This window comes from Carassius auratus, unplaced genomic scaffold (genome assembly GCF_003368295.1).
Source record: "Carassius auratus strain Wakin unplaced genomic scaffold, ASM336829v1 scaf_tig00216796, whole genome shotgun sequence".
Lineage (NCBI taxonomy): Eukaryota > Metazoa > Chordata > Actinopteri > Cypriniformes > Cyprinidae > Carassius > Carassius auratus.
In genome coordinates, this window is record NW_020528741.1 from 66,740 (window position 1) to 90,000 (window position 23,261).

The 23,261-nt window shown below is 47.1% G+C and overlaps 1 pseudogene; it reads right to left on the reverse strand.

Moving 5' to 3' along the window:
- Positions 1-15,028: 15,028 nt before the first annotated feature.
- LOC113098984 (glutamate receptor ionotropic, NMDA 2B-like) overlaps positions 15,029-23,261 on the reverse strand; it is a 13,376-nt pseudogene continuing 5,143 nt past the window's right edge.

Here is a 23,261-nt window from a genome sequence, read left to right on the forward strand (position 1 = left end):
ATCAGTGTGTGTGTGTGTGTGTGTGTGTGTGTGTGTGTGTGTGTGTGTGAGAGAGAGAGCGTGTGTGTGGGCATGTTTTTGTATCATATCTGGACACAACTCTGTATAATGACATGGGTATGACACAGGTATTACAAGGAGAGGGTGACTTATGAGGACATAACCCATGTCCCCATTTTTCAAAACACTTATAAATCATACAGAATGAGTTTTTTTGAGAAAGTAAAAATAAACAAAGTTTCCTGTGAGGGTTAGGGTTAGGTGTAGGGTTGGTGAAGGGACATAGAATATACAGTTTGTACAGAATAAAAACCATTACACCTATGGAATGAACACACTTTACACAAAAACAAACATGTGTGTGTGTGTGTGTGTGTGTGTGTGTGTGTGTGTGTGCGTGTGTGTGAAAGAGAGAGAGAGTGTGTGTGTGTGTGTGTGTGTGTGAGAGAGAGAGAGAGAGAGAGAGAGAGAGTGTGTGTGTGTGTGTGAGAGAGAGAGAGAGAGAGTGTGTGTGTGTGTGTGTGTGTGTGTGTGTGTGTGTGTGTGAGAGAGAGAGAGAGAGAGAGAGAGAGTGTGTGTGTGTGTGTGTGAGAGAGAGAGAGAGAGAGAGAGAGAGTGTGTGTGTGTGTGTGTGTGTGTGAGAGAGAGAGAGAGAGAGAGAGAGAGTGTGTGTGTGTGTGTGTGTGAGAGAGAGAGAGAGAGAGAGAGAGAGTGTGTGTGTGTGTGTGTGTTTGTTTGAGCCAGACTCTGCTTGAGCATCTGTAACTGTTCAGTCTGAAATGAAAACAGCATGGCAACATCAAGGCTTTGTTTGTTCTCTCCATCTTTTGCCATTGTTGTTTTATATTTATTTTTATGTTATGTATTTTATTTGTTTCATGGTGTAATTGTAAAACGCATTTTAAAATCCCTTAATTTGTTGACAGAGACAGTCACCAGAACAAGGTTTGTGTAGAAGTGAAGCATTCTGGGTGTTTTCCTGGAGCTCCATCAGTGGATCTCAGTGATGTCAAGGCTGAGGGTGGCTCTGGTTCTCACTGAATGCTCACGTTCCATCAGATGAAAACTGTGACATGTAAATCTCTGTCTTAGTCTTCCTGTGTGTTCACTATACTCTGGTCTTGATGGGAATACAAATGTGTGTCATTTTCTATAGATAAAAATTTTCAAATTGCCCATAGTCAATGAATTTTTGACATGACAAACATGTGACTTATTTTGGCCACACCCCATTAAATACCTGTTTGATAAGAAAGACTTTTTTTTAAAAAAAATGCTAAAGCTGTGTTCACCTTCAGGTCATCCAAGATCAGGATGAGTTTGTTTCTTCATCAGGTTTGTAGAAATGTAGCACTGCATCAGTGTCTCATCAATGGATGCTCTGCAGTGAATGGGTGCCGTCAGAATGAGAGTCTGATAAAAACATCACAATAATCCACAGCACTCCAGTCCATCAGTGAACATCTGGAAAAGACAAAAGCTGAAACAAATAAATGTTTTTAACTCTAATACATAGTCTATGTTGTCTCTCAAATATTTGTTTAGAGCTGTTTAAATGCTGCTTGATCTGTGCAGATTTCTGTCCTGATTTAGACAAGAACACTTTTTCACTGGAGGAATGTTATTATGGAATAGATAGACAGATAGATAGATAGATAGATAGATAGGCAGACAGTAGACACGCTGGTCTGAAGAGGGTTTGGTAGACATGCTGGTCTGAGGAGGGTTTGGTAGACACGCTGGTCTGAAGAGGTTTGGTAGACACGCTGGTCTGAGGTGGTTTGTAGACATGCTGGTCTGAGGAGGGTTTGGTAGACACGCTGGTCTGAGGTGGTTTGTAGACATGCTGGTCTGAAGAGGGTTTGGTAGACAAGCTGGTCTGAGGAGGGTTTGGTAGACACGCTGGTCTGAGGTGGTTTGTAGACATGCTGGTCTGAGGAGGGTTTGGTAGACACGCTGGTCTGAAGAGGTTTGGTAGACACGCTGGTCTGAGGAGGGTTTGGTACACACGCTGGTCTGAGGAGGGTTTGGTAGACACGCTGGTCTGAGGAGGGTTTGGTAGACACGCTGGTCTGAGGAGGGTTTGGTAGACACGCTGGTCTGAGGAGGGTTTGGTAGACACGCTGGTCTGAGGAGGGTTTGGTAGACACGCTGGTCTGAGGAGGGTTTGGTAGACACGCTGGTCTGAGGAGGGTTTGGTAGACACGCTGGTCTGAAGAGGTTTGGTAGACACACTGGTCTGAGGAGGGTTTGGTAGACACGCTGGTCTGAGGAGGGTTTGGTAGACACGCTGGTCTGAGGAGTGTTCGGAAGACACGCTGGTCTGAGGAGGGTTTGGTAGACACGCTGGTCTGAGGAGGGTTTGGTAGACACGCTGGTCTGAGGAGTGTTCGGAAGACACGCTGGTCTGAGGCGGGTTTGGTAGACAAGCTGGTCTGAGGAGGTTTGGTAGACACACTGGTCTGAAGAGGTTTGGTAGACACACTGGTCTGAGGAGGGTTTGGTAGACATGCTGGTCTGAGGAGGGTTTGGTAGACATGCTGGTCTGAAGAGGTTTGGTAGACACGCTGGTCTGAGGAGGGTTTGGTACACACGCTGGTCTGAGGAGGGTTTGGTAGACACGCTGGTCTGAGGAGGGTTTGGTAGACACGCTGGTCTGAGGAGGGTTTGGTAGACACGCTGGTCTGAAGAGGTTTGGTAGACACACTGGTCTGAGGAGGGTTTGGTAGACATGCTGGTCTGAGGAGGGTTTGGTAGACATGCTGGTCTGAAGAGGTTTGGTAGACACGCTGGTCTGAGGAGGGTTTGGTACACACGCTGGTCTGAGGAGGGTTTGGTAGACACGCTGGTCTGAGGAGGGTTTGGTAGACACGCTGGTCTGAGGAGGGTTTGGTAGACACGCTGGTCTGAGGTGGGTTTGAAAGACACGCTGGTCTGAGGAGTGTTCGGAAGACACGCTGGTCTGAGGCGGTTTGGTAGACACGCTGGTCTGAGGAGGGTTTGGTAGACACGCTGGTCTGAGGAGGGTTTGAAAGACACGCTGGTCTGAAGTGGGTTTGAAAGACACGCTGGTCTGAGGCGGGTTTGGTAGACACGCTGGTCTGAGGCGGGTTTGGTAGACACGCTGGTCTGAGGAGGGTTTGGTAGACACGCTGGTCTGAGGAGTGTTCGGAAGACACGCTGGTCTGAGGCGGGTTTGGTAGACACGCTGGTCTGAGGAGGGTTTGGTAGACACGCTGGTCTGAGGCGGGTTTGGTAGACACGCTGGTCTGAGGTGGGTTTGAAAGACACGCTGGTCTGAGGAGTGTTCGGAAGACACGCTGGTCTGAGGCGGGTTTGGTAGACACGCTGGTCTGAGGAGGGTTTGGTAGACAAGCTGGTCTGAGGCGGGTTTGGTAGACACGCTGGTCTGAGGCGGGTTTGGTAGACACGCTGGTCTGAGGAGTGTTCGGAAGACACGCTGGTCTGAGGCGGGTTTGGTAGACACGCTGGTCTGAGGAGGGTTTGGTAGACACGCTGGTCTGAGGAGGGTTTGGTAGACACACTGGTCTGAGGAGGGTTTGAAAGACACGCTGGTCTGAGGAGTGTTTGGAAGACACGCTGGTCTGAGGCGGGTTTGGTAGACACACTGGTCTGAGGAAGGTTTGAAAGACACGCTGGTCTGAGGAGTGTTCGGAAGACACGCTGATCTGAGGCGGGTTTGGTAGACACACTGGTCTGAGGAGGGTTTGGTAGACACGCTGGTCTGAGGAGGGTTTGGTAGACACGCTGGTCTGAAGAGGTTTGGTAGACACGCTGGTCTGAGGAGGGTTTGGTAGACACACTGGTCTGAGGAGGGTTTGGTAGACACGCTGGTCTGAAGAGGTTTGGTAGACACGCTGGTCTGAGGAGGGTTTGGTAGACACGCTGGTCTGAAGAGGTTTGGTAGACACGCTGGTCTGAGGAGGGTTTGATAGACACGCTGGTCTGAGGAGGGTTTGGTAGACACGCTGGTCTGAGGAGGGTTTGGTAGACACGCTGGTCTGAGGAGGGTTTGGCAGACACGCTGGTCTGAGGAGGGTTTGGTAGACACGCTGGTCTGAGGAGGGTTTGGTAGACACACTGGTCTGAAAAGGTTTGGAAGACACGCTGGTCTCAGGTGGGTTTGGTAGACACGCTGGTCTGAAGAGGTTTGGTAGACACACTGGTCTGAAAAGGTTTGGAAGACACGCTGGTCTCAGGTGGGTTTGGTAGACACGCTGGTCTGAGGAGGGTTTGGTAGACATGCTGGTCTGAGCAGGGTTTGGTAGACACGCTGGTCTGATGAGGTTTGGTAGACACACTGGTCTGAAGAGGTGTGGTAGACATGCTGGTCTGAGGAGGGTTTGGTAGATACGCTGGTCTGAAGAGGTTTGGTAGATACGCTGGTCTGAGGAGGGTTTGGTAGACACGCTGGTCTGAAGAGGTTTGGTAGACACACTGGTCTGAAGAGGGTTTGGTAGACACGCTGGTCTGAAGAGGTTTGGTAGACACACTGGTCTGAGGAGGGTTTGGTAGACACGGTGGTCTGAAGAGGTTTGGTAGACACGCTGGTCTGAGGAGGGTTTGGTAGACACGCTGGTCTGAGGAGGTTTGGTAGACACGTTGGTCTCAGGAGGGTTTGGTAGACACGCTGGTCTGAGGAGGGTTTGGTAGACACGCTGGTCTGAGGAGTGTTTGGAAGACAAGCTGGTCTGAGGCGGGTTTGGTAGACACGCTGGTCTGAGGCGGGTTTGGTAGACACGCTGGTCTGAAGAGGTTTGGTAGACACGCTGGTCTGAGGAGGGTTTGGTAGACACGCTGGTCTGAGGAGGGTTTGGTAGACACACTGGTCTGAGGAGGGTTTGGTAGACACGCTGGTCTGAGGAGGGTTTGGTAGACACACTGGTCTGAGGAGGGTTTGGTAGACACGCTGGTCTTAAGAGGTTTGGTAGACACGTTGGTCTGAATAGGTTTGGTAGACACGCTGGTCTGAATAGGTTAGGTAGACAAGCTGGTCTGAGGAGGGTTTGAAAGACACGCTGGTCTGAGAAGTGTTTGGAAGACACGCTGGTCTGAGGAGTGTTTGGAAGACAAGCTGGTCTGATGAGGGTTCGGTAGACACGCTGGTCTGAGGAGTGTTTGGAAGACAAGCTGGTCTGATGAGGGTTCGGTAGACACGCTGGTCTGAGGCGGGTTTGGTAGACACACTGGTCTGAGAAGGGTTTGGTAGACACGCTGGTCTGAGGAGGGTTTGGTAGACACGCTGGTCTGAGGCGGGTTTGGTAGACACACTGGTCTGAGAAGGGTTTGGTAGACACGCTGGTCTGAGGTGGGTTTGAAAGACACGCTGGTCTGAGGAGTGTTCGGAAGACACACTGGTCTGATGAGGGTTTGGTAGACACACTGGTCTGAGGAGGGTTTGGTAGACACGCTGGTCTGAGGCGGGTTTGGTAGACACACTGGTCTGAAGAGGTTTGGTAGACACGCTGGTCTGAGGAGGGTTTGGTAGACACGCTGGTCTGAGGAAGGTTTGGTAGACACACTGGTCTGAGGAGGGTTTGGTAGACACGCTGGTCTGAAGAGGTTTGGTAGACAAGCTGGTCTGAGGAGGGTTTGAAAGACACGCTGGTCTGAGAAGTGTTTGGAAGACACGCTGGTCTGAGGCGGGTTTGGTAGACACACTGGTCTGAAGAGGTTTGGTAGACACGCTGGTCTGAGGAGGGTTTGGTAGACACGCTGGTCTGAGGAAGGTTTGGTAGACACGCTGGTCTGAAGAGGTTTGGTAGACAAGCTGGTCTGAGGAGGGTTTGAAAGACACGCTGGTCTGAGAAGTGTTTGGAAGACACGCTGGTCTGAGGCGGGTTTGGTAGACACACTGGTCTGAAGAGGTTTGGTAGACACGCTGGTCTGAGGAGGGTTTGGTAGACACACTGGTCTGAGGAGGGTTTGGTAGACACGCTGGTCTGAGGAGGTTTGGTAGACACGCTGGTCTGAGGAGGGTTTGGTAGACACGCTGGTCTGAGGAGGTTTGGTAGACACGCTGGTCTGAGGAGGGTTTGGTAGACACGCTGGTCTGAGGAGGTTTGGTAGACACGCTGGTCTGAGGAGGTTTGGTAGACACGCTGGTCTGAAGAGGTTTGGTAGACACGCTGGTCTGAGGACGGTTTGGTAGACACGCTGGTCTGAAGAGGTTTGGTAGACACACCGGTCTGAGGAGGGTTTGGTAGACACGGTGGTCTGAAGAGGTTTGGTAGACACGCTGGTCCTGAGGAGGGTTTGGTAGACACGCTGGTCTGAGGAGGTTTGGTAGACACGTTGGTCTCAGGAGGGTTTGGTAGACACGCTGGTCTGAGGAGGGTTTGGTAGACACGCTGGTCTGAGGAGTGTTTGGAAGACACGCTGGTCTGAGGCGGGTTTGGTAGACACGCTGGTCTGAGGCGGGTTTGGTAGACACACTGGTCTGAAGAGGTTTGGTAGACACGCTGGTCTGAGGAGGGTTTGGTAGACACGCTGGTCTGAGGAGGGTTTGGTAGACACGTTTGTCTGAAGAGGTTTGGTAGACACGCTGGTCTGAGGAGGTTTGGTAGACACGCTGGTCTGAGGCGGGTTTGGTAGACACGCTGGTCTGAAGAGGTTTGGTAGACACGCTGGTCTGAGGAGGGTTTGGTAGACACGCTGGTCTGAGGAGGGTTTGGTAGACACGCTGGTCTGAGGAGGGTTTGGTAGACACGCTGGTCTGAGGAGGGTTTGGTAGACACACTGGTCTGAGGAGGATTTGGTAGACACGCTGGTCTTAAGAGGTTTGGTAGACACGCTGGTCTGAGGAGGTTTGGTAGACACGCTGGTCTGAGGCGGGTTTGGTAGACACGCTGGTCTGAGGCGGGTTTGGTAGACACGCTGGTCTGAGGCGGGTTTGGTAGACACGCTGGTCTGAAGAGGTTTGGTAGACACGCTGGTCTGAGGCGGGTTTGGTAGACACGCTGGTCTGAAGAGGTTTGGTAGACACGCTGGTCTGAGGAGGGTTTGGTAGACACGCTGGTCTGAGGAGGGTTTGGTAGACACGCTGGTCTGAAGAGGTTTGGTAGACACGCTGGTCTGAGGAGGGTTTGGTAGACACGCTGGTCTGAGGAGGGTTTGGTAGACACGCTGGTCTGAGGAGGGTTTGGTAGACACGCTGGTCTGAGGAGGGTTTGGTAGACACGCTGGTCTGAGGAGGGTTTGGTAGACACGCTGGTCTGAGGAGGGTTTGGTAGACACGCTGGTCTGAGGCGGGTTTGGTAGACACACTGGTCTGAAGAGGTTTGGTAGACACGCTGGTCTGAGGAGGGTTTGGTAGACACGCTGGTCTGAGGAGGGTTTGGTAGACACATTTGTCTGAAGAAGTTTGGTAGACACGCTGGTCTGAGGCGGGTTTGGTAGACACGCTGGTCTGAAGAGGTTTGGTAGACACGCTGGTCTGAGGAGGGTTTGGTAGACACGCTGGTCTGAGGAGGGTTTGGTAGACACGCTGGTCTGAGGAGGGTTTGGTAGACACGCTGGTCTGAGGAGGGTTTGGTAGACACGCTGGTCTGAGGAGGGTTTGGTAGACACGCTGGTCTGAGGCGGGTTTGGTAGACACGCTGGTCTGAAGAGGTTTGGTAGACACGCTGGTCTGAGGAGGGTTTGGTAGACACGCTGGTCTGAGGAGGGTTTGGTAGACACGTTTGTCTGAAGAGGTTTGGTAGACACGCTGGTCTGAGGAGGGTTTGGTAGACACGCTGGTCTGAGGCGGGTTTGGTAGACACGCTGGTCTGAAGAGGTTTGGTAGACACGCTGGTCTGAGGAGGGTTTGGTAGACACGCTGGTCTGAGGAGGGTTTGGTAGACACGCTGGTCTGAGGAGGGTTTGGTAGACACGCTGGTCTGAGGAGGGTTTGGTAGACAACTGGTCTGAGGAGGGTTTGGTAGACACGCTGGTCTTAAGAGGTTTGGTAGACACGCTGGTCTGAATAGGTTTGGTAGACACGCTGGTCTGAATAGGTTAGGTAGACACGCTGGTCTGAGGCGGGTTTGGTAGACACACTGGTCTGAAGAGGTTTTGGTAGACACGCTGGTCTGAGGAGGGTTTGGTAGACACGCTGGTCTGAGGAGGGTTTGGTAGACACGTTTGTCTGAAGAGGTTTGGTAGACACGCTGGTCTGAGGAGGGTTTGGTAGACACGCTGGTCTGAGGCGGGTTTGGTAGACACGCTGGTCTGAAGAGGTTTGGTAGACACGCTGGTCTGAGGAGGGTTTGGTAGACACGCTGGTCTGAGGAGGGTTTGGTAGACACGCTGGTCTGAGGAGGGTTTGGTAGACACGCTGGTCTGAGGAGGGTTTGGTAGACACAGCTGGTCTGAGGAGGGTTTGGTAGACACGATGGTCTTAAGAGGTTTGGTAGACACGCTGGTCTGAATAGGTTTGGTAGACACGCTTGGTCTGAATAGGTTAGGTAGACACGCTGGTCTGAGGAAGGTTTGGTAGACACGCTGGTCCTGAAGAGGTTTGGTAGACAAGCTGGTCTGAGGAGGGTTTGAAAGACACGCTGGTCTGAGGAGTGTTTGGAAGACACGCTGGTCTGAGGCGGGTTTGGTAGACACACTGGTCTGAAGAGGTTTGGTAGACACGCTGGTCTAGGAGGGTTTGGTAGACACAACTGGTCAGGAGGGTTTGGTAGACACGCTGGTCTGAGGAGGGTTTGGTAGACACGCTGGTCTGAGGCGGTTTGGTAGGATCACACTGGTCTGAAGAGGTTTTGGGTAGTACACCGCTGGGTCTGAGGAGGGTTTGGTAGACACGCTGGTCTGAGGAGGGTTTGGTAGACCGTTTGTCTGAAGAGGTTTGGTATACACGCTGGTCTGAGGAGGGCTTTGGTAGACCACGCTCGGTCCTGAGGCCGGTGTTGGAGAACACGCTGGTCTGAAGAGGTTTGGTAGACACGCTGGTCTGAGGAGGGTTTGGTAGACACGCTGGTCTGAGGAGGGTTTGGTAGACACGCTGGTCTGAGGAGGGTTTGGTAGACACGCTGGTCTGAGGAGGTTTGGTAGACACGCTGGTCTGAGGAGGGTTTGGTAGACACGCTGGTCTGAGGAGGTTTGGTAGACACGCTGGTCTGAAGGGTTTGGTAGACACGCTGGTCTGAAGAGGTTTGGTAGACACGCTGGTCTGAGGAGGGTTTGGTAGACACGCTGGTCTGAGGAGGGTTTGGTAGACACGCTGGTCTGAGGAGGGTTTGGTAGACACGCTGGTCTGAGGAGGTTTGGTAGACACGCTGGTCTGAGGAGGGTTTGGTAGACACGCTGGTCTGAGGAGGTTTGGTAGACACGCTGGTCTGAGGAGGTTTGGTAGACACACTGGTCTGAGGAGGTTTGGTAGACACGCTGGTCTGAAGAGGTTTGGTAGACACGCTGGTCTGAGGAGGTTTGGTAGACACGCTGGTCTGAGGAGGTTTGGTAGACACGCTGGTCTGAGGAGGTTTGGAAGACACGCTGGTCTGAGGAGGTTTGGTAGACACGCTGGTCTGAGGAGGTTTGGTAGACACGCTGGTCTGAGGAGGGTTTGGTAGACACGCTGGTCTGAGGAGGGTTTGGTAGACACACTGGTCTGAGGAGGTTTGGTAGACACGCTGGTCTGAGGAGGTTTGGTAGACACGCTGGTCTGAGGAGGTTTGGTAGACACGCTGGTCTGAGGAGGGTTTGGTAGACACGCTGGTCTGAGGAGGTTTGGTAGACACGCTGGTCTGAGGAGGGTTTGGTAGACACGCTGGTCTGAGGAGGGTTTGGTAGACACGCTGGTCTGAGGAGGTTTGGTAGACACGCTGGTCTGAGGAGGTTTGGTAGACACGCTGGTCTGAGGAGGTTTGGTAGACACGCTGGTCTGAGGAGGTTTGGTAGACACGCTGGTCTGAGGAGGGTTTGGTAGCACGCTGGTCTGAGGAGGGTTTGGTAGACACGCTGGTCTGAAAGAGGTTTGGTAGACACGCTGGTCTGAGAGGGTTTGGTAGACACGCTGGTCTGAATAGGTTTGGTAGACACGCTGGTCTCAGGAGGGTTTGTTAGACACGCTGGTCTGAGGAGGGTTTGGTAGACACGCTGGTCTGAGGATGTTTGGTAGACACGCTGGTCTGAGGAGGGTTTGGTAGACACGCTGGTCTGAAGAGGTGTTTGGTAGACACGCTGGTTGAATAGGTTTGGTAGGACACGCTGGTCTGAGGAGTTTGGTAGACACGCTGGTCTGAGGAGGGTTTGGTAGACACATTGGTCTGAAGAGTTTGGTAGACATGCTGGTCTGATTGTTGTAGTTCCTGGTATCACCACTCGAGGGCGGAGTGTTACCATAAACACTTCAGACTCTGTTGCTGGGACAGACTACTGATTCTTTTAAAAGGGGTCTTATGATGTTGCTAAAAAGAACATTATTTTGTGTATTTAGTTAAATGCAATGTGTTTATGCTGTTTAAAGTAAAAAAAAAAACATAATTTCCTTTTTCCTCATAATGTACATTTTTGTTGCTCCTCTATGACTCGCCTTCATTTTACATCATTCTGAGAAGAGAGCTTTGATTGGCCAGCTATCCAGTGCATTGTGATTGGCTGAATACCTCAAGCATGTGACGGAAATGTTACGCCCCTAACGATACTGTGATATGTGTCCCGGTCAGAATCGGTGAGACAAGACAAAACCAATTAAAGCCATTAGGAACAAGGCATTTGTAGCATCCAATGGGGATATAATTACTGATTATAATGACTTACACTGTGTTTTTATGTATTGCATTGTGTATCACGCTGCGTAAACATAAAATCATGTCTGCATTTGTGATAATGAGATTAAACAAATTATTTAGATATGAAAACATACTTACAGAATGTGAGTCAGAACAGACGGCATCTAGTTTTTCTCCAGGATCAGGAAACAGTCCTCCATCTGAATATTTGGGTTGAACTGTTCTGGAACAGTGTTTTAAATACAACTTAACCACTGATTTCTAGTCGTGTCCTCTTTTGGAATACCAAACAAAGTATTTTTGCTTTCACAACGAAACACACATGAAACAGCAAGAATCAACACATTGTCCAACACATGTGGACATTTGGGTGGTGTTATGCAAATCTTCCCACATAGTGACGTAAGACGTGTGGCCTTGTTAGAACGAGGTGTTTTAGGAGGATGTGAATAAGTCTTAACTTTGATAAAGAATATCTCTTGGGTTTGAGACTTTAGTCTTTGCAACTTTAGGGAACTTATCTGTTCACAAACAGCTTGTAACACTCCAAAGAGAAAGGAAAACTTGGAAAACTTGAAATTGTATCATATGATCTACATACGTTGAACACACAGATCATTTTCACTTAAGTGTCTCCTCATTTAATCCGCTTGCAAGATTTGTACAAGACAGCTGATAACTAGTAAGAATACCTACACATTACGTAATATAAGCTAATAAAATATAAACCAGGCATCACTCACAGATGTACGCTTGATTAAGGCTTTCATTGTTCCATACAGGATCTATATTAGCCTTACATGAACATTCTATAATAATCACAGGAAATAAGTGTCTTTCACATTTTACAGTTTCTTGTAGTTCATAATGTGTATGAGACATTATTTACTCTCTCCTTTTGGGAAACTCTTGCAGCTTACAGATCAAATGACTATGTTCATGTGGCCACGCACACACGCACACACACACACACACTGAGTGAGAGAGAGAGAGAGATTAAATCGTGTTAAATGCTGCTGTAAAGTGTGAGACTTGCAGTTTCTGATCGTCCTGCAGAGGTCAGTGTTGTGCAGTTCTTACTCGTGTATCGCTGTTGCCCAGCAACTCTGTTACCTGCCTGGAGAGGACCAGTATTGGCATCTGAGCAGATGCTCGAGAGCGTTTCACAGGTTCATCTGGTGTCTTCAGCGCGTTGCATGTGTTCGATTGCCCTCTGAAACACAGGGAGCCACGCGATCACACAGAGCTGGAGATGCACAGGGTGTTGCCATGACAACTGCTCACTTCAGGCCCCCATCAGCATCTTCATTCACTCATTTACATCTCGAGATGAATTACTTCACTCGCTGAGTGGACACTCGGCTTAAAATATCTGTGAACTTAAACATATTTATTATGTTACATATGTGCTGTCTTTGGGTTTGTACAGTGTTTTAAATCATAAACCTGTATTAATGTCAGTATAAGGGTGCAATCGCTTTACTATACGAATTTTCCAGTAATTCCAACTTCCAAAAGCAGATTTCGCAATGGGTTGAAGCTGGTTATGTGAATTCACAGCATTAATCAATAGAAATATGCTTGGTTTGAGAGTGACTTACATTTACATTTAGTCATTTAACAGAAGCTTTTATCCAAAGGGACTTTCAAATGAGCACAATAGAAGCAATCAAAAACAACAAAAGAGCAATGATATATAAGTGCTAGAACAAGTCTCAGTTATCTTAAATCCAGTTCACATAGCAAGGGCTTTTAAATAATAAACAGTAATAAATAAAAAGAAAACAGAGGGTCAAAGTTAGAGGGTCAAATAAAGATGGAAGAGATGTGTTTTTAAGCCGATTCTTGAAGATGGCTAAGGACTCAGCTGCTCGGATTGAGTTGGGGAGTTCATTCCACCAGAAGGGAACATTTAATTTAAAAGTCTGTAAAAGTGACTTTGTGGTTCTTTGGGATGGCACAATCAAGCGACGTTCACTTGCAGAACGCAAGCTTCTAGAGGCACATAAGTGTGAAGTAATGAATTTAGGTAAATGGGTGCAGAGCCAGTGGTAGTTTTGTAGGCAAACATCAATGCCTTGAATTTTATGCGAGCAGCTATTGGAAGCCAGTGCAAATTGATAAACAGAGGTGTGACGTTTATTATTTTTGGCTCATTAAAAATTAATCTTGCTGCCGCGTTCTGAATTAATTGTAAAGGTTTGATAGAATTGGCTAGAAGACCTGCCAAGCGAGCATTGCAATAGTCCAGCCACAGAACAAGAGCTTGAACAAGGAGTTGTGCAGCATGTTCCCAAAGAAAGGGCTTGATCTTCTTGATGTTAAATAAAGCAAATCTGCAGGATCGGACAGTTTTAGCAATGCGGTCTGAGAAAGTCAGCTGATCATCAGTCATAACTCCAAGGCTTCTAGCTGTTTTTGAAGGAGTTATGGTTGATGTGCCTAACTTGATGGTGAAATTGTGATGGAACGATGGGTTTGCTGAAATCACAAACAGTTCTGTCTTGGCAAGGTTGAGTTGAAGGTGATGGTCCATCATCCAGGAAGAAATGTCTGTAAGACAAGCTGAGAGGAAGAGCTGAGTGTCATCAGCATAGCAGTGATATGAAAAGCCATGTTTCTGATTGACAGAAACTAATGATGCCATGTAGACAGAGAAGAGAAGTGGTCCAAAAACTGAGCCCTGAGGCACCCCAGTAGTTAGATGTTGTGACTGAGGTGTGGTTCCTGAGATGCCCTTTGCCAGGAGGGTTGATAGTAGGATCTGGTGTTAACCGTGTCAAAAGCAGTGGACAGATCAAGCAGGATAAGTACTGAAGATTTGGATTCTGCTCTCGCCAGTGTTAGGGCTTCAACAATTGGGAGCAAGGCTGTCTCAGCTGAATGTCCACTTCTGAAGCCAGACTGGTTGCTGTCAAGGAGGTTGTTCTGTGTGAGAAATGCAGAGACTTGGTTGAACACAGCTCGTTCAAGTGTTTGTTGAGACTTCTGCCTCAGAGAGTGAAGAGAAGGATGTGGATGAGTGTATGTTTGCTGGTGATATGAGCTTGACGGATTGTGGTGTGGAAAATTGTGCACTGATGTTTTTAATTTTATTAATGAAAAGTGTGGCAAAGTCGTCAACTGTTAGAAACATGTTGAAACTTTCATTTGAGTTTAAATTGTTATAGCTTACTTCTAGAGACTGCAGTGCTAAATGATATGGTGAAAAAAATACTGAATTAATAATACTGAAAGAAGGTTAAAATTAATTGAGTGTACTCCCTAAAAAGTGCAAGTGGCCCCAGCCTACCCCCCAGTTACTGTGGTCTAGACCAGCACTGGTGGTGATTCTGAGCACTGTTAGTGTGTGTAGTAGCAGTGGTAATTCTGTGTGTTATTAGTGAGTGTGGCGCTGCAGTCTGCAGTCTCACAGTATAATTGTTCAGGAAACTTTGCTGGTGTGAGTCACTGGAGTGGGCGGAGCTCCAGATGATTATCCTCTTACACAGCCCCCCCCCCCATGCGCTGGTCTGTTGCTAGGCAACCATTAATAAGAGTGAGCAGCAGCTTCACAAAAGATTGTGGGACTGTGGGGGTGTTGAGAGGGGGAGGTGCAGCAGGTTCATTAAACGACAGCACAGTCAACAAGAACAAGCAACGCTCCTGTCATCCGTACTGCTGCAGCTCACAGTCTGTCTCTCTCTCTCTACTCTTTAATTGTCTGGAAGTCTTGCCATGTCCCTCCCTCCTCTGCCTGTCTCTCTCTCTGTGTGTCTATCAATATTTCATATGCCTCTTTCGCCTACGTGAGTGAGAAATTAATAAGAGGAAAGCGGATGTGTGAGGAACAATGGATTACAGTCGAGCTAAGCGGTTCTTCAGTGCTCTTCGTGTGTAGTTTAACATCTCACTGCACGACAGAAAACACTAATACTAGAAACATATCATACTACTATATTCAGAAATTGCTGCATTCAGTCAGCTGCGTGCATGCAAAAAGAAAGCTGTTATTGATGAGGGACTTTAACAGTCTCGTGTTCTTGTCCATGCTGAAATGTACAATAGTTTGTCTTGAACTACTGTATAGTAAAAATTAAGCTGAACATTTCATCACGGGATACCATGCACCGTTTGTATGCGGCACACTTTTAAGGTATTCCATGCATACAGAAAATGTGTGCACTTGTAGTTCAGCAGATTATGTGACAGCGTAGTACAGTGAATAGAAATACAGAATATAGGATGAACAAACACTAGCGCTGAATACAAGGACGCAGAGCAAAATGAGCAGCAGGCAGACAGAATAAGAGTGTACTTTAATTGGCTTTATTCAGCATGTGAAAGTATTCTGATCCATCATCATCATCAAAACACTCACTCATTATTAAAATCTCATAGAGGTTTGTGTTCATGTTGTCATACAAAAGGAGGAATTCCCTCATTTTTATATACACAATCTGTACATGTTTCCACTTGAAAATAATTTCAGAGATGTAAATGACGTAAAAATTTGGGTAACATATCAAAGTGGATATTCCATAGTGAAACAATTCACTCATTCAGCCCGCATCCTCTTGCACTGCAGTTACCATGGGAACAGCATCGTAACACCATGGCAGTGCCATAGCAACAAGAGTCTCACGCACACGCACGCATGCCTTTATCACCCCGATGAGCGACAAATTCATCGATTGTGTGGAGAAAATAACAGATGGACTTTGTGAATAACAACAGGATGTTTCTTACCTGTAGAATACTTTAAACCAGCTATACTTACCTTAGAATAATGAGAATATAGTAGTCAAAAGAACGTTAAAAGTTGCTTATATATTGCGAATACACTACAAAAATTATAACTACAGCTATGCGTAATAGGCGTATTTCTCTATGAACACAAGAACTGTTAAGCATATAGAGCTCGAGCTTTAAGCATGGGGTTCATAGGGAACTCTGTGTGTGTGTGTGTGTGTGTGTATCTAAACTATATGTTTTTAGGAAAACTCAAACATAGATTACTGTGCTATGATGGGAACACCGCCAGCTTCAACATATGAGAAGAAAACACCCTAAAACGCTTTGCTAGAATAATAATAACAATAATAATTATAATAATAGTAATGCTCTAAAAGAAAAAAAAAGGTTTAAAGACATGATTAGAGTTACTCTAACTGCAGAAACAATACAAGAGGAGATGAAAGATTATTCTAAAGCGAGGACAGGACCTCACGATAGTATTACAATTCAAAACATGACACTCTAGCAGCTTACTAATCAGCTTTACAAAGTCAATCAGTCCTTAGGAAAGGTAAAAAAAACCCTGCTTTAGATCGTAAAACACTCTTTGTGATGGATGCTGGAGATCTCTGTGTGTGTGTGTGTGTGTGTGTGTGTGAGTGAGAGAGAGAGAGAGAGAGAGAGAGAGAGAGAGAACCTGGACCTCTCCAGCCAGCGACCAGACATCTAAACACAATTTAAGAGAAACTTAGAAAGGAGTATTTGGTACACCGATCAAGTAAACTAAACATGTCTACGACAGCACTGCTCAGCTCTGTTGTACTGCAGGTAAACAAATAAAGGTAAATCCTTAAAAATAAGCCGGTTAGGAGGCAGTAAACTATCAGAATCAAGTAATAAACGTATTTAAAAAGCAAATTATCGCTTAAAATATCACTTATCGTGAGTTATAATGCTTTTGCTAAAATTTGCATATTTTATGTTTTTGTCATTTTGTTTTGTTTTAGTCTTTATTTTGGTTATTTGTTATACTTGAAAAAAGCTATATTAAAGGTTGACCTTGATGGCTTATATAAAGAGAAATATATTTACAACCAAAACATATGACAATAATGTCTTTTTAACCCCTTATTGTTCAACTTCTAAGCAAGAGTCATATGACGTGAGTGTAACCAAAGGCGTATCAAGAAGATATCTCGCTGGATATGAAATATCATGGCAGTAGAGACTTGAATATAAATGAGAGCATAAAACACAGCAGAGGCTTGTGCACTTTCACTAATGCACACGTGTTTCATGGCAGTACACAGCATGGGAGAGGCTGTTGCCATGGATACATTAGGTTGAATGTGGATTGATCATCACATTTAAATATCCCTAATGCTCAGCAAAGGCCTCCAGAGCAGGGTCAGGAAAACATCAAACAAATGAAACCCAATTTCAATAACAGATTACCAGTCAGCAGTGTCTTCACTACATCTCTGAGGTACAGTTATTACCCTGTTTCAAAAGAAAGAAAAAAAATCAATGAGCATTTATTATGTTTTCATGATTGTATCTTCACGAAAGACAAGGGTACAGGACAGGGCTGTTCTGGTGTGATGCGAGGGACGTAGGTGAAACGGGACATCTGCTCTCTTGTTCTTTTTCATGCACACACTCAACAGATGGACGTGCTTTTGTTCTCACCAGCTCGTGAAGATGAGCCCATTGGTGTAAATGTGAACTTGACAGGAAATGACATTTTCAATTCTCTCAAGTTCTGTTTATTCTGCTAAAATCTGGCTAACAGAATGCTTCTCTGTTCTTTACCATGCTCATTGCTCTTTCTCAAACGTCAGACTCTATGCTAGAGAGCTTCTCATACATGTGTCCATTATTGTCGTTAAAAGGTCGAGGTGGACCGAGACTGAGCTTGCTGGTGTGGTGGTTCCCCATGCACAAATCTGCAGGAAAGTGCGGAGCAAAGTTAGACATGACTCTGGAGGTGGCTGATGCCGGCAGGAAAGAGGTCATGCCCATGGGGCTGAGCAAGTCGCTGTGCTGCTGCTGCTTGGTGATATAGTAGGACTTGGCACCATGCAGCAGACACTGGTCATCTCCAAATGTGGGGATGAAGGGGTTGTGGTCGGTTCGGTCAGGATAGAGAGATTTGGATAAGGAGTGAGCTGGCCCCTCCATGAGTCCTCCATAAGGTGTATTCTCCCCCACTCTGAACAACCCGAATGGCGATACCACACTCCTTTCAGCAGCTCCATAGAACAGCGGGTCATGGTCTGTGTCCTGCTTGCGATCTCCAGGATGCTCAAATATGTGTGCGAAGGGACTAGAGGCATCTATGCAGCGCTCCCTCTCCTTGAGGCTCACACTGCGTGGTGCTGGCAGTGCCCCAGGGCCGCCGAACCCCAGCGGCACACCTAACTCTTCTCTCTGCAGGTCCACAAAGGTGTCATAGGAATGCTGGCGGCGTAGCGGTTTCCCGCTGAAGGCCCTGCGGCGTTGCAATGGTGTCTGACCCCTACTGCTTCCCAGTTGATCCAACAGGTGGTTACTGTCCTCGCTGATGTCATACAGGTTGCCTGACTTCTTGCAGGCTTCGCACCTCATACAAGTTGCTGAAGTTGGGCGGCTGCTCCCAACCCCTCCTCCAGCACCCGCTGCCACACAACCACTGCCAATGTAGCCTGTCCCACCCATGTGCAGAACTCCATGCAGGGCCGTCTGCTTGCTGCCCGCACTGCTTGCACGACAACTACGACATTCCCACTCACTGCTCCCACTCCTGCTGTCCGGCTTCTTGGGTTTGCTCTTCAGGAAGTCATCCACAGACACCAGGCTGGTGCAGTTGCCTCCTCCTCCCCCACTGGGACCATCTGTAAGATCCACATGCTCCCACTGCGGGACGTCTTCTTTGGGCCGGAACTGGTCCAGGTAGAAATCCCTCAGGCTTTCCTTGTCTTGTAACAGAAATGAGGTTGAGCTCACACCACCACCTTGTTTGTGCTCAGATGGAGGTGAAGCTGAGCGATGCCCATGGTGATGATGATGGTGGCCATGGTGCTGGCGGCGGCGGTAACCCAGCTCGATCTCGTCAAGTTCTCGTCTGGACTTTGCAGATGCAGGCCGCTTCTTCAGGCTGTCTTTATACTGCTTGCGTTTCTTGGCATTGCCCTCCAGATTGCCATAGGTCACAGTATGAGTGGAAATGTCAGACACATCAGAACGGATGTTTCCATCATCTGCACCGTCACAAAACTGGTCGTGGCCTGCAATATATCCGGAACTAGACACTCTAGACACGCCTTTGAAGGAGAATTTTCCATACAGGTCGGCCAGTCCCTGCTTTAACCCAGACGGAGGAGTCTTGCTCTGCAGCAGGTCGAATTTGCTCATGTTCCTGTGGGTCAGGGCAGAGCGCGGCTGTGTGCTAAAGATAGGGGCCACACCACCGCCCAGGCTATCGCAGTCAAAACATGCCGCCCTCCAGAGAACTGCTGGAGCCCAGGCTGTGGGGCCTGTTATGGGATGGGCCCATCAGTCCCATTGTTGAGCCTCCATGGTGGTGCAGGTAGTGGTCCTGGTAGAGATTACTGTCCTTCAGGTGTAGGTTGCCAAAGGTGCGCTCCACCTCACTGATGTAGTCGCTGAACATGTTGTCCTCCAGCAGGTATGGGGCCTTGCAGTCTGAGTGTCCGGCCAGGCTGCGGCAGTGCTCGCTGATGTCATACACAGAGGACTCTCGGCGGATGAAGTCGTGTGCACTGTGTGGGGAACTGTTGACACCGGAAAGAGATGCCATGTTCTTGGCGGTGCGCAGCAAACGCAGAATATTCGAGTGGGTGTTGTTCATGGTAGCTGAGGGTGAATTCAGTGCTGAACTCTTATCTTCGATTTCAACTCCATGAATACAGCTATATATCTCCTAAGAAAAGAGAGAAAAGTTTCAGTGTTCAGAGATGACAACAATATGTTATTTCTAGCTTAATAACGTCTTGAAACTATATTTTGCATTACTCCAATGTTTAGAATAAACCTTGTGTTCTTTGAAGAGTGCCTGTGCATGCATTAGGGAGAGAAATACCCTGCTGATTGTGAAGGTGAACCCTGGTTTCCCAGAAAACACGCCAATGAAGCAGAAGCGCAGGTGCCAGTAAAAGACGTGTTCAGCGATAAAGGTGATAAGGGACAGAGCCATGGCAGCACCCAGCATGTAGAACACACCCGCCATATTGTCCACATCCAGCTGACTGCTCATCACTTCATTCTTTTCATGGTGGCAGATCCCGGTGAGCCAGAGAGCCTCAAACTCCTCCATATCACCTGAGACACAGCACACATATATTTAAGGATGATGCAATGCTCTTACATACTGGGTCTGTTACAACAGTGTGTTTGATTTGTATTAGTAACAGAAGCTCTGGTAATTCGAAGCTGATGGCAGGCAAATTTGAACAGGATTCACTGGTGAGACAAGAAGACTGATCAAAGCAAGACAGAAACTCACCGCCAGGAACAATGGGAAAACATTAGGGCTATCAGTACATAAGAAATCACTCAGGAAGGGATCAGAGCAAATTCAGTTTCAAACCATTGTTCCTGCATTACCCGGACATGGGAAAAATTAAACTCCTTTGAAATGTGTTTATTAATTGCCATAAAAATATTTGGATAACAGGACCAGGGAATGACTCCCAGGGAACAAAGACATGACAGAAACAAAAAAGCTCCAAGAGGGCAATATTTCACAAGACTTACTTAATGCAAACATCATAAATTCTGCTTAAAAATTGAATGTCATATTTTTAATTGGGTGCAGCATTTACACTGCATGACCGAGGGTTGATGGATTATTTTTTTACTAATGAACAAGCTGGCAAATCATTGTTCATCTGATGACTCAACATAAGCAGTACCGTCTCCAAAGAGCTGGAGGATGGCGAGGTCCACCTGTCTCTTCCAACCCGAGTCTTTCTGAATGGCGATGCCATAGCCGGTGGAAGCGAACACTTTTCCAGAGCCAATGGTGACCAGCTTACAGCCCTCATCTCTGCCCGCCATGTAATTCAGCACGGCGGCATCGTAAATGAAGGCATCCAGCTTGCTGTTATTTAAAACAGAACAAGCATTCAGAACCTAATATTGCTAATATTTTAATTAATGACTAATCAGAAAAGTGCCTCAGGTGGTTTCCCGCACTCACCCTGTTTTCAGACTGTACAGAGCTTCATCCACATTGCGCTGGTGGAATTTGACCATGTAGGAGTGCATCTCTCTGTAGTTATTGCGGATATTTCTCTCAGTGCTGCCATTTGGCACCGTCCCAAAGCGAAATGGTGGGGAGAAGTCATTGGGTCTCTGAAACTGAAGACAAAGAAATGGCACAAGAGTGAGTGAATAGACAGACTGACCAGAAAACAGAATTTATATATTTTCTGTACCTAAAAAAGTACAGTTGTATCTTCTATTGAAGCACCTTTTTGTCGCTGAGGCCTGACACCTGGTCCACGTACTCTTCCTGAATCATAAATGCGGCCAGGTTAGCAGTATAGCTGGCCAAGAAAATCACAGCAAAGAAGGCCCAAACAGACACCATAATCTTGCTGGTGGTTCCTCTGGGGTTTTGCACTGGGACAGAATTATTGAAGACCAAACCCCAGAGCAACCAGATGGCCTTTCCAATGGTGAACGATGGACCTCCGGCCTCTGAGAGCACAGAAACACAACATAAGTGACTCCATCACACTCGCTTAACACCAGAGAATATATCTAAATTACAACCTATGCTCTCAATATCAAATGCAGAAACGTTAATTAATGTGTCCATGACCTCAATATTATTACTATTAAGTTAGATTATTGTAATGCTTTATTGGGTGGTTGTTCTGCACGCTTAGTAAACAAACTACAGCTAGTCCAAAATGCAGCAGCAAGAGTTCTTACTAGAACCAGGAAGTATGACCATATTAGCCCGGTCCTGTCCACACTGCACTGGCTCCCTATCAAACATCGTATAGATTTTAAAATATTGCTTATTACTTATAAAGCCCTGAATGGTTTAGCACCTCAGTATTTGAATGAGCTCCTTTACATTATACTCCTCTACGTCCGCTACGTTCTCAAAACTCAGGCAATTTGATAATACCTAGAATATCAAAATCAACTGCGGGCGGCAGATCCTTTTCCTATTTGGCGCCTAAACTCTGGAATAACCTACCTAACATTGTTCGGGAGGCAGACACACTCTTGCAGTTTAAATCTAGAATAAAGACCCATCTCTTTAACCTGGCTTACACATAACATACTAATATGCTTTTAATATCCAAATCCGTTAAAGGATTTTTAGGCTGCATTAATTAGGTAAACCGGAACCGGGAACACTTCCCATAACACCCGATGTACTTGCTACGTCATTAGAAGAATGGCATCTACGCTAATATTAGTCTGTTTCTCTCTTGTTCTGAGGTCACCGTAGCCACCAGATCCAGTCTGTGTCCAGATCAGATCAGGGACGTGAGTCCTTCTTGATGAGTGTTAAGGAGCAATTTAGTAGCTGGAGATCCAGGTCAGCAGGGAAAAACAACACTGAATGCAACTCACCTTACACACCCTGTATCTTCTGTTGCTGATGGTATATCTCTATGATATTTTGGGTCAGATTAATTTGTCATTTGGAGAACCGAGTCAAATTAGACTAATGCCAACATGACAAGAGTTTTAAAGTGGTTCGCAAAATATAGTGCTCCACAAGAACCCTCTTATAACGTTTGGTAACACAACATTCACCAGCAATCACCACCAATCAATTTCACCAGTTTTGTAATGAGAATCGCTTATAAATCTGTAACCAACTGTGTTTTGTGCCAAAAAAAAAGGATCTATATTTTAAATACTTGTGTAAATACTTAACAGCTAACATGAGCTTTTAAAAATTCATTTAAATTCCGAACACAATTTTTTAAGAAAAAATAATGGACAGGCGGTGTGACATGAACCATGAGCAAAAGTACAGAAGAACTGCATGATACTAAAGTTCTTGAAATTACAATCAATAATGAATGATTCCCATAGCTTCAGAATTTGTCAGCAAAGCTCCCCCCGATGAGCTCATGTGTGCAGATGTGGAAGCACTCATGTTGTTCTGTACCTCTGCCATCGATGAGACGGCGATTGTAGCCAACGGGACTGAAGTATTCGAACACGAACACTGCAATGGCACAAACCAGCAGTAGCATAACGAACATCATGATCCAGACATCAGCACTGAATGGCTCTGCGGACGGAGAACAGACACACTTCACATGCCGGCAGATACAGGACAGCAGAGATAAACAGATGGAAGAAGAAGAATGTCTCACCGAGGAACGCAGATGGAGACACGGTGCCGTTGCTCCGTGAGACCATGACGCTTATGCCTGTCTCAATGAAGGGCACAGAGAAATCGATGACCTCTGACCTCTCCTCATTGATGGTCAGCGAGCCAACGGCCATGTGAGCATTCTTCAGCACCACCTGCAGACAGGCAGACAGGTGAGAGACAGACAGACAGGTGAGAGACAGGCAGACAGGTGAGAGACAGACAGACAGGTTAGAGAAAGACAGACAGGTGAGAGACAGGCAGACAGGTGAGAGACAGACAGACAGGTTAGAGAAAGACAGACAGGTGAGAGACAGGCAGACAGGTGAGAGACAGACAGACAGGTTAGAGACAGACAGACAAGTGAGAGACAGGCAGACAGGTGAGAGACAGACAGACAGGTGAGAGACAGACAGACAGGTGAGAGACAGACAGGTGAGAGACAGACA